Source organism: Amblyomma mixtum, chromosome 8, assembly GCF_055824585.1.
Source record: "Amblyomma mixtum isolate Tamu chromosome 8, ASM5582458v1, whole genome shotgun sequence".
NCBI classification, from domain to species: domain Eukaryota; kingdom Metazoa; phylum Arthropoda; class Arachnida; order Ixodida; family Ixodidae; genus Amblyomma; species Amblyomma mixtum.
This window is the reverse complement of record NC_143019.1, coordinates 46569102-46581762: the sequence shown is the minus strand read 5'-3', so window position 1 is coordinate 46581762 and position 12661 is coordinate 46569102.

The following is a 12661-nucleotide window of genomic DNA, read 5'->3' as shown; positions in this document are numbered from 1 at the left end:
CATGAGCAAATAATAGAATGCGTACATTTCCACCAGCTAACCTTTCAAGTAAGTCAAGCAGTGGGCGAAATCAGCTGTGTCTGCTGAGCGGAAAATTGAATAATCTGCAGGCGCAAAGACACAGAGGAAACAAAAATGAATTGCCAGATTTTTCTAGTACGAATAATCGATGCCGATATCTGTCCGCACCCCATGAAATCCTCTCTTCCCGCTCTATTTCTGTAAAAATAACAGCAAACCAGTTCCCACTGAGCCACTTCTTCAGGGGTTGAAGTGCGCGGACCACTCAGGCGGACGACGGGCTTCTTAGTAAGCGATGTGGATGCAGCGAAGCTGTCACCCAGTGGCGAATCACAGCATCGTAATGCTCAAGAACGAAGTTCGCCGAAGGGCGACTGGGCGGGAAGAGTGTAGAGGAAAGACCCCGGTGGACGTGACAGCTTTGCGAGATCGCGTCGACGCTGCCAAGGTCAAGCACTAGGCATAGCCGGAAGTAAGCAAGCACAAATAGTGAATCCCTGGCTGGTACGAATGGCACGTTTTCCATGGCTTCTACCGGCGACATCCGTGGAAGCCTCAGAGGAGTCTATAAGGGCTCGCCGGGGTCATCTGTATTCACCATGCACAGTGATTCGGCTTTCTTCTTACGTTCACCCCTCGTTATCTCTGTCGATGCTTGGGCAGATCTGTGTGCCTTATTTCGTGGGCCGACCAATTTAACGGTTTGGAAAAAGGTAGGCTGTAATCTACTGACCCTGTCTGAAACATCGAGAATAAACTTCCGAAAAGTGTCACTGGGTCACTAAACATTTATTTCCTGCAGTGTGCTGACTCTTCCAGAGGATCGTCGCTGATAGGATTCTGTTCCTTCTGCGGGAACAAATGTTCCCAGTAAGTAGTTCTTATTGAAATTCCTGCATCGTCCATAAATGCCACCGCCCCTCGGAATCAGCCCGCTACTACAATTCGCAACATGACGCATTTACCAGCACCTGCTATTCCTCTCAATTAGTAGCAAATTTTGAATCAAGTTATATATCCTTTCACTGGTATCACCAAACATCATTCGCGTCAAAAATGAAATTACTTTATTACACTTCTAACAATTTCTCCTCTCAGTATATGAAAATATGTACGTCGTGAACGCCTCCTGCCATCAAAATAAGATTTTAGTTTGAATTTGTTTTTAGGCTGGGATTTTTGTGCAATCTCACCCGCCATGAGGGCATACGACAGCACTGGTGGAAGTGCGAAATCAAATAACACCAGCGATAGCCTGTTAACATATGTTGGGAATATGTTGGGAATATGTCAGGTCGCCGTGAAAGGGCTTAGGCGTGCGTGGAGTCTGAAGGCTGAGATAGGTGGGGCTGGCTGAAGGGACAGTCGTAGGCAGGGCGGGCAGTGGTGTCGCCATGAGTGGAGTGGTAGTTGAAGGCGCGCTGACAATAGGAAGGGCCTCGGGGGACAGGCCGCGGATCCTCCGGCTGGCACGATGGACAGGGGTGGTCACAAGAGGCGGACGCGTCGAGTCGTCCTCAGGAGTAGGGAGCATCGGCCGCACCTCCACCAGTGTCACGACCAGAGGAGCCGTGAAGGTAGACGTCGGGAAGAACACAAGACCGGGAGCCTTCTTTTAATTATCGAGCCAGCTTCCACGACACAGAACAGAACAGCGCGCCGCGAGAGCCCACCGCCGCTTCGTCGTCTTCTTCGACTCAGCGCGGAGGCCGCGCGGCACGTTAGGCGCGTGGCAATATCAAGCCTGTTGTAGGCTATAGGTACAATAAGAAATTATTAAAAGAAAAGGGTGCCAAAATTAAATTGCTTCAAACACCCTTTTAAACACTCTTTTAAACATGCGAAAGTTAAAAGGAACCACTTTCAACAGCGCAGAGTCCGTCATTTGGCTCCTTGCCGCTGCCGGCAGTGTGCATTGCAGTGAAGAGCGAGTACAGTGCAATGCCAGGATACCCGCAGATGCTCAAACTTAAAAGTTATTCCCTTCCTTGAAAACAAAAAGATGTTCCGATTAAACTTCCTTAAGTGTATCCCAGTGAATAGTCTTATGCAACATATCATTATTCATATTTTTGCTAACACAACCTCACTACGCAATCTATGGCTTACTATACGGCACAATGCTCTTTGTTACATGCTTCGAATTTTTCTTCCGGTATTATTTACACCTTCTGCGGTCAAAAACATTTTTATCGGTTCCTGCACTTTCTGAAAAATACGGCAAACAGATCAGATGAGTACTGTAGAGAAAAGCATTTTTCTAGAAACATCCTAAAATCGTATAATCTTGTGCCTATCAATATATTTTTATTTCTATAGAAAACATTGTAAAGAATTTCTATATTTGGAGGCATGATATTTTCTGAATATTAAAAAATCTTCATGGTGATACTTAAAGGATAGGATTTTTCTTACATTTTTTTTTTGCTCCACTGTGTTTTGCGGCTAATTGCGCACCGAAGAAGCGGTTATAACGCGAGAAAAAGTATTTTCGCTAGAACCAATAAGGCGATTATTTACCATAACGGCACAATAGACAATGATTTTTCAAAAATAAATTTGCGGTAGCCCAGCAAAAAACATGATGTCGTTTAGCTTGGAATGACCAATTGCTGCGACAATTATCATGGGACCAGCAAGGAAGAAAGTATGGCCGTGCTTTCAACGAAGGTCTTAGAGAGCTTGCACTCAAAAAAATGCTTGCCATCTAGATGATGCTTTTTGTTCGGAAAATTTCCATTGAAATAAAAAAAAGGCCCGTGTCTTCTGCAATGTCAGTGCACGCTGCAGAATCCCAGGCGTTGGAAATCAATCCAGATTGTCTGAATATAGAGGCGCTCGGTTCCATTTGTTGCTTCGGCTCGTTAAATTCCTACTTGAAGGAATTCGGAAAAGGGACGAACACACCCTTTTCCGTGTTTTTTAGCGCTCGCCAATTCCTTCAAGTATATATTTCCAACTAGCCCCAGTAGTAGCTCTTTTGTCGTCGTTAATTTCCATTACAAAGAACAGCAACAATATAAACTCTGGAAACGAATTCGGTCGCTCAGCGCAGTTGAAGCATTGCTTTCAATTCATCTCAAAAGAACAGAAACAGTAGACAGCCAATTATGTTCTTTACTCTCTGCAGGCAGCATATGACCGAATGAAGCTGAATCTCTCCTCTCCAAGCGGAGAACTCAATTCTTTTCCTTTGCTGGCTCTCCCCCGTAATAGGGGATCTGTTCCGCGGATTAGGGGAAGTGTGATTCCATCGTAAAACGTTACGTGGTCAGGGGGTACGCGACTAACACATTGTGCAGGCCCGGAAACAACGAGGCAGCGAAGAAAATCTCCATTAACCTTCCTGTGTCCTGTCCCTGACTTAAAAGCCACACGCTCCGTGCGCCCGGAACGGACCTCATTTAGCTAAATCCCCCGAAGCAACAGGGAGTTCAACACCGAGCTCGGTTACTTTTATTGCCCAGATTTAGGCAATAACTTTTTTGCCTTTCGTTACATCGCCGAAAAACAAAGCACTTTCCTCCTTTCCTGCCCGCAAATGAAGTCATGCTATTCTCTTAACACCCCTCGCCTACCCACACTTCCCTACGCCGTCTTATCATCTGACTACAACACTCTATTTGGACAGTACCACTCGCAGTGGCGGCCACGTCAGATCCCCACTGGCCGCAAAAAGAGTGTTGAGTGAGCAGGACGCGCGAAAAGGGGATTTCATCAGCGGACCTCTTAACGCGCCGAATAGACGCCGTTTTGTTTTGGCCCATTTGCTGCACTCGGCTTCTGATCACTTCTTTTTCTTTTATCTATTTCCTCCTTTTCTTTTTTACTGGCCTTCGGCGCACCATCCCGCTTACCCTTTCCAGCAGCGCGCATTGTCCTTCACGCTGGCGCCCGCGGTAGGCGCGGAAGCACTGAAACAGCTCGAGAGGCGTGGGCCGAAGGACGCGAGAAGTTTGACTGGCCGACGTGATCCGGAAGGGACGCAGCAGAATGGCAAAGCAGGATGAACAAATGGCGCAGGCTTAGGCGAAGGCAGAGAAGACAATGAAACGCGTTTGGAGGTCGTAACGACCAGAGGAAATTTTCTGCTCAATTTATCGCCGCTGTTTTGCGAAGCTGTAGCAGAGCCATTTCTTCTCGGGGAATATTGCTGTTTGTGCGCCATTGAGCGTCAGCTTTGGAAACGCCACAGAAAAGAAGAGCCGTAGATGTTTCTAATGTGTAGACAGCGCGCTGAAAGCGTGGAGCTCTGTGAAACAGCTCGTGCAGTTGCGGGAAAACATAGCACGAGGAAGTGACACGTTGTACGAATGGTGTTCTGATGCGAGAAATACTCAGACCGGTTTTAGCCTCTTTTTAAAAAAATGCTAGCGTTCACTGCCACTTCTTCATGTGAAAAACCTCTAACCTCAATTCAGCTGAAGCACACAGAAAATTTTCTCGTATCGTCGATTGTTTTGCTTCGGTTTTATAGCAGCAAAGCGCGCCAATTCGATTCAAAATGGCTGATCCATCCTGAAAAAGCGCCTTAAGGGGGTGGACATATATATACAAGGTGTCCTATGCGTAAAGAGTCCCAAGAGTTGAAGAAAGAAGAGTTGAAAGCGTTGCGGGTGTGAGAGAGGTGGAATATTTGGCGGTCTCTTCGAGAATGAGAATATTTACTTTTGCTAAAGGATGGGAATCAGAAAACAGCATTACAGCCAGCTGTTTGGAGGAATTATAAACAAGAAAAAAACGGCTAAAAGAGACGGGACAGAGGCAGGCGATAACGCAGGGCGGTACCTGAACCAAGTGGTTCGACCCGTCCGTCTTGAAAGGATTCCTTCAAGTACCGCCCTATATTGTGGCCTGCCTCCGTCTTGTCTGTTTCTGCGATTTTAGTGTTTTTTTTTTATATAATGTCTCACCAGCTCGTCTGCAATTATGCCCACCTCGGTTACGAGGGAGCTATTCTTCGTTCGCCCACCCCAAAGTGACATACTCTAATGCTGAATGCTTAAGAAAAAATAACGAAAATAAGGAAGGTCTGTATGGGTGTCCGGGCAAAATGCGGTAAGAGATGAAAACGTGCTGTGTGAGCGGACAAAGTGGAGCCCAGTAAACCAATCATAACCTTCTGTGCTCTTCCCCTGTAGGGCATTTTAGGTGAGAGATGATTATAATACCCACCTCAAAATATTTTTCAATAATATCTGCAGTTTGGAGAGACATTCTGCTTAAAAAAAGCAAGAGCATGAGATATTGCAAGTTAATGAGACGCCCATTATCCATATAACTATTAGATGCACTAGTTGAAGAAACCTCAACAAATCAACGATAAACATATTGTTATAAGACCGAGGCCGACTGACACATAGAAGTACACTAATAGTGCCAACAGCACATACTCGACGCAGTGGATGTGTCTGCTATTGTATAGGACGACAAAAAATATGATGCGAAGAAGGAGGAAAATTTGCTCGATCAAGTCGATCACACAACGCTGGGCAGGAAAAGAATAATGGGACGCCTACAGGGGCAACATCGACATAAATTTATGCTGTTTTTTCTCTGAGTCTTAGTCTCGCCCTAACGCCCATATTTCCCGTCCTTGCTGCGCTCACTTCTAGAAGTTAGGAACAAAGGATTGTACCTTTCCTTCCTTTAATTTGCTTTGAACCACTGACACTCGCCCTGCTTCCTAAGGCGTTTTTTTATAGCGTCTAGCAATAGCATTAAAAAAAACATCACTATAGACTATAACCTCTTATCGTATCATTGACTTGATAGCGCTTTTCATTGCTCTAGACGCAGTTAGGCATCGAAATGGGCGAGAGATTTCTAGGCATAAGGGCATTCACTATAATATATCTCTAATTGATGACAGACACTAGGAGCAGAGATATAACAACGGGGGCCTCTTGCAATCTGTAGCTGACTCCATTTCACTGTTTCTGAGGTCCTAGTTACCCGTCACGGTTCGTCTCCTCACAAAACGGGCGGGTTGACAGTGAATTCATCGTTCTTATTTTAATTACTTAGCGCTGTACTCGACAGTTTTCGGATGCTTGTTATCCTTAGATTTTAATATCGAGTTAAGACGTACACCTCACGCTGGCATGATACAGACTAAGTCCCACAAACAATGCCCTACAGGAATATTGCTACCGATACACCCGATACCCCAGAAACTGCACCGTACAACACTGTGAAGAGGCTGAAAAACATTGCACCCGAAACTGCTACTCCAACAACATATAATTTAAGCAATGCTTGGACATTTTAGTAAATTAGTTAGTCACTATTAAGAAACAATATATGATTGATGCGATTCGTCGGCCCAACTGCCGGACCACTAATAAACACACTCAGAAGTAAATGATTTTTCAAGAATTTTGATATAGCAGACGCGTGTACCGAGGCCCTTCCGGAGTATAGTCCCACATGCAGCATGCACAACATAAATTTCAGAACAAGAAAAGGCCTTCATGCTATACCATGATTAAATATCACATGATTTTCAAGAATGTTCTGAACAAAGCGCTTTTACAGTGTGATTCTGCTTTCAGAAGCGAATTCTTGCACAAGAAAATTTTTACAGAAATCGCCGCTTTTACCATCTTCTGTCCAGTATGTGTGGTTTGGAAAACGCAATTCATAAAAGAACATGCGAGCAGCTTCTGGAGAGTGGCCGTGAGAGTCTTGTGCAGAGAGATGCGCGGATAACTACACTTAGAGGTCTTGTCTTCAAGTGGCAAATTTCCTTTGTGTACATTGGTGCCAATACGTCCGATACCCCTACATTGTGCACTACAACATTGTAAACAGGCTAAAAGAACATTGTCTCCGAAGCTGCTGTTTCCCCAACGCATCGACAGTCTGGCCAAGCGGCTGCCTTAAAAGTGAGGTAATGCCTGAAGACCAAATTGAAGTGAAAAAGAAAACTCCTTCAATATTTGGCCCCGACCGCAAAAGGCGCAAGTATCGAAGTCAATAGAAGCCCGAAAAGAAGCAGCAACTTGCCAACAACTCCAGGCGTCGTAAGTGCGCTGTGTAGTGATCCTTTCGAAACAAATCTACCCGCCAGTTGTAGACCCCCTATCGATGGTCCGCTAGCTCCCTGAATAATTTTTTGCCACCTGAATAAAACTTTTGTTTTCTAGCCCCAATAAGTTCACATAAACAAAACTTCTACTCAGAAATAGGCGGTCGGGATCTCCGCGAGGAACGCATCGTTCCTTCTGGTCATCCCCACAGTCCAAAACCCTGACCTCGCATCGAACTACCGCAACCATCACCACCAGGAACAACCTTCATTTCCGGAAGGGGGAAGTGAACAGTGCCGAATCAGTGCCCAGCCATGCAAGCATTCTCTCTCTTTCTCGCCCTTAGCCTTTTCCTCCTTGCTTCTATTTCCCTTTCCCACTGCTCCCTTCGCTGCGGCAGAGCACATGGTGCCTCAGATGGACGACCCAGAAAAGACAACAAGGAGCTTCGAACGATCGAGCCTGCATCCCGGGAAAACTTATTATAGGCTACCCCTCGTTCCCACACTCTGGATGCGGTAACTGGGCAGGCATTGGACGAAAGCTATGGAAAGGCATAAAAGGGGAAACAAATATGAACCTAGTGGACGAAAATGCAGGCAGTACAAAAGAGAGACGAAAGATACGTGAGACAAAGACGTCGATGGTCGACGCTAGGACGCTGGCGTTATGTACAAGATGCATGCAACTCAATCGCGAGGGGCTGTTTCCCTTTACGGTCTCCCGTTCTGTATTTTACGGCTCCCCGGGAAAACGGACGGTAGTGTAGGTGCGCCCCGTAGGGACGTAAAGGCGAACCAATGGAGTTTCCCCTGGCTACCGCTTGAGGGGAGACAGGGCATGGCGTTATTACGTGCCTTCCGCCTGGCGCATCCGTGGCATTCCTGAGAAACTACTGCTTCTCTCTCGCACAAAAACGGCAGCGGTGTTGGGATGGCATTCAGAGAAGGTGCTTTCTCGTCGAGTGCAGAGGACGTTCCACTCGAACCAACGAAAGGCGTTGGCGGTGGTGATATTAAGGCTCAGGGGGGATTAGCCTTGCAAAATTGTGTCCGCTATTAATAAGCGAGCTTGGCATCGTGAAAAAAAAAGCGAGTTATTGTGGCATGAACTATGTCGTCCACATTCTGCTCCATGATGGTGTACGAAATGAGAGTAGCACGATAGCTAAGCCTACTTCTCAGAGAAAAGGCGAGACATAGAAGAAAAGAGAGAGAGAGGAGGAAGAAAGCGAAAGAAAGAAGAGAGAAGAAAAATGCAGGCCACGTTATGAAGCATGCCCACGTTGTACTTTGGTGCTTATTTTTTTTTAAAGAAAGGAAGTATATTAATTTAGCATAAAACATGGAATACAAACACACAACTTCAGGGACCCGACAAAATTTGTTAAGGGCCCCGACCAATACAAGCTAACACATATGATGTAGACTACAGCAACAAATAACGTTACTATATAGCAATAAGTATATTACAGCAGTAGGCACTGCTTTGAAGTTAAGTGGCACTACATTCTGAGATTACTGATAGATAGCAGATGCTTCCTACTCTCTTTAACGAACGAAAGGAACGGGTGGCAAGAGTAACGTTAGGGAGAAAACTAGGCTGCAGATGAGTGCTAAATTCACGTAACAATTACAATATTTCTCAATATACAGCAGTAATTTTCTACAAGGAGCTGTTTTAATGCGAGGGCATTAGAGGGACTATGTAGGGAAAAAGTGTCCGTCGACTGAGGCCGCCGAAGGCGAAAAGAGATATGGAGTGTAGAAAGGATGAATGAAAGGAAAAGGATAAGCTGGGGGAAGTGAGTGAAATGTGTGGAGCAGGAGAAGTCGCGAAGGGGTCAGCTCTTGTGTGAGGACGGGAGGAAACATGGCATAGAAAAGGGTGAGATGTGGAGCGCGCATCTGCCGTGGACGAGGACGGGAGGTTAGCATGTGTTAGGGTGCGCGTGTGCATAAAAGGATCGTGTCGCATGGTCTTCTGCTTTCACTAGCAGTTAATTTATTCTTATGTTGTGTTGTTTAATTGTGTGTTCGCTAGTTTCTCGGTGTGATGGAAGCAGTTCCTTTCACGAGTGACAAGCCAACTTCCTTCGACGAGTGCCGAGTCAAGTGAGGTGTACAGTCAGGGACAAAAGTTTCCGGACCACGTGTTCCTCTAACGAAGCCGATAACTCTGCTATTAGTGGGCTGCTGGAGACCACACTTGTGGAGGTAAAAGGTAAATTTTTGTTATTTCATCTGCACAAGTGCGGTCTCCAGCCGCTGTCTAATAGTAGAGCTATAAGCTTCGTTTGAGGAACACGTGGTGCGGAGACTTTTGTCCCCGACTGTACTTTCGTTTGGCTGAGCGAGGTGAACAGTAACGGCAGTGCAGACGGCAAAAGAGCTACGCCGTTTAAAAGGATCATGCCAACACCGCATCTAAGAAGCGCCAACAGGAGTCATGCAATCCAATCACGCTCACGCATTCCCGTCGTATCGACCCATCGATCGTTGTCCATTTTTTTTTTCTTCCAGGAAGAGCGAGCCTTCTCGCCGGCACAAACGGTCACTGTACAGAACCCACTACACCTCGGTGCGCCGCTCATTGCGTGATAGGTTAACGGGCTGCGTTGGGTCGTTTTTATGCTTTGCATATTTCGTTCGAACGCCTCGGTAGTCCTAAGCTACCAAGCCAGTATTACGACATTTGTAGAGTATGCATAGAATACGAAATCAAGGTTTTGGTTTGAATACTCGCCAAGTGTTTAATGAGACGCAACAACTTCTATTTTAACGTTGAACAATGAAGAATGGTGTTTGATGAGGCAAGCGGTTATTGTAGCAAGCAGAAATTCCAAACAGGAACCGGGATGTGGTACCCAGCTGGAAGTCTTTAACACCTACCCCACGCTGGCAGGATTTTTTCACTGGGAAACTGTTTTCTTGAAGGTGCTTTTTCAGGTAGAGTTCGCCTTTAACGCTGCTTTACTGAAATATTTTCCGGCTGTAAATCGCGGGTAAAATCTAGTTTAGTCAAGAACGAAGACCCCTTATAGAATATTTAATGAATATTTAATGAATTTAAACACTGCTTCGGTGACACGCTTCTCTTCTTTGGCCTCAGCAACAACAGCTCACATCTCGCGGTATGACGTCATTTGCAAGGCATAGAAATGGTGGTTCACATGCTGCAGGCACAACACGAAGGCGAAGAAAGAGAACCGCAGACCACTGGATCGTGACTTCGTTTTCTTTTTTAGACCTTGCGTTCCTGTGCAGAAACATTTTCAGCCCACTTCCCATACTAAAACTAACGTTCCAAAAGCTTGATAGCTAAATCCTTAATGAAACATAAATTCAGCCCAATAGTATTCCTAAAGGAGTGAGAGCGCACAACTCATATTTCCAAGTTTTAAGCAGTAATAAGTAAACTAAATATAGAAAAGCACACTAAAGCCTAGAACTGCGGCTCGGTCATAGTAGAAACCAGACTGCAGGTAATATACTATTTTCTCTGCAAAGATTTAAGGTTATAACAATTGAACTTTAATGGTGGACGTACCAGAATAAAATTAACACACACGCTGCTGTGCAGGCTGACAGCTCGTTTGTCATGCTCAAGTTTTCACGACAAAAGTATGATCTAGAAAACAAACAAAAACGCCAAATGTTCTAGAATCGTACAAAGCGGCAAATGGTGACAGGATTGAAAGTGCCAGAGATTCTCTCAGTGAAGGCGACATTTTAAGCACTCCGCGCACGTCATCCGTCAGGGCTCATGTGACAGCATTTAATTTGCTTCTGTCCGCGCGCTAAACCAGAGAGGCCGCAAACAAAGGCCGCTCGCCATCGCGCGCATATAAATGGGCCTCTGAAGTCGCAAAGTGACAGACAGTCCCCGAGGGGGCGCCACGATACTAGGCTGTTCAGACAGAAGGGAAAAAAAGAGAGGAGAGCTTTGAGAGCTGACTTCAAGATGGCAAATTTTGTTCTTTTCTGGGACACGTGACTCGTCTGTAAATGCCGGAAAATATCCCGCGCGAATCTCAGTCGAGGTAAACAAAACGGCCAGTATGGAAGGCGCCACGATCGCCAAAAGCGAAAACGGCTTGAATAAAGGCAGATGAAACAAGAAAAGACGAAAAAAAGCAGTACAAAATACAGCATGGCCGGACAATGAGGGCCGCCGTCAAATGTGCCTGGCCCTTACTGCGGCGAGCAAAGAGAAGGCAATGGCAGAATAAAAAGTCGGCTCCCTTCTCGCCTTCCATTCCCGCACCCTTTCAGCATTCACGCTCACACTCGCAACACTGTATACAAACGCATGACAACTGACGGAAGTGAGTGGGTTTGCGGGCTAAAAAGTAAAAGACAGCGATCCTGTCAGGGAGGATCTTGTCTCTCATAGCAAGAGGGCCCCAAAACTTTATCAGTTCCGGGAAAACCGCGCGGTCACGCATGGCAGCTGTGTGCAATATCGACCTCTCCCATTCTCTGCCTATCTCGCCCGACTCTGCTAGATTGAGAATTACGTGTGACATACGCACACATCGCACAGACGACTGCACTGACAGGCGATATTGTGAAGCTTTGTGTGAAAGGAGGACGGACGTTCTGGCAGACCGCCTGGCACCTAACTTGCATTTCGGTCACGTATAGGCAATGTTTTGATGACTGTCCTGTGGGCAGCCTGAATGGAGTGAGGTCTCTGTCAACAGCGGTGGCAGGTACGTGAAAGCGTGTGGATGTATGCGGGCCCCTTCTTCGCGAATGGGTTTGTCCTGTAGGCTCCGCGAGCGTTTTCGTAGTACTACAACTATTCAGGCTTGTCGTAAGGAGAAACTGCATGACGTCATCAAGCCGAGATGATGCGATAACCCTTTGAACAATTAGAGGAAATCAGCTTGCTCTCCGGCTTGTCGTTCGAAAAGTGTCAGCAGCAGCCAAGCAGTTTATGCTTCTGATCTAATTGGGCATGTTGTTTCCTTTCCCAGCGCTTGTAGTATGTCTATTTCAATTACACTAAATTATCGGTCATAAGCACAGCAACAGGTTAACTGCATATTTACACGGTCTGATCACAGTTATTTGACGCTGTCCATCACTGTTGTGGTACTGACTGTCCTAGGTGATTAACGCTGTGGTAGTCGGGTTCAGGTGAAAAACAAATTGGCCTTTCCTGCCAGCTTTTTAGAAGCTTGAAAATTCGAGTTGCACCACAATAATCTTGCAGTCATATGTCGGCTTTCCGCTTGTGATAAGCCGTCTGAGCTGCTCTTTGAGATTCGAGTCACCGCCCCGTACCTACATGGACAGAAGAAAGGAAGAGAAAAAAGTAACGTACTGCGACGAAAAGTAAGGAGTGCGCATGGTTGTTGGCGACGCAGGAAGCCGGAGCAACCAAACGGCCCTTGGGTTCTTTTTATGTATAACGGACGGTGCCCCATTTCCGGTTCCAGAAGAAGTTTCCGGTTTCCGTAAGGTGGCCATTTTGAGTGGAGCAGAGGATTTCTTGTACCAGAGTGAGCTATCTCGCCTTTCTGCTGCTCGTCTTTCCAGCAATTCCACAAGGGCACGTCGAGCCATCGCTTTCGTAATTACCGTGCTGTCCTCTTTTTTTTT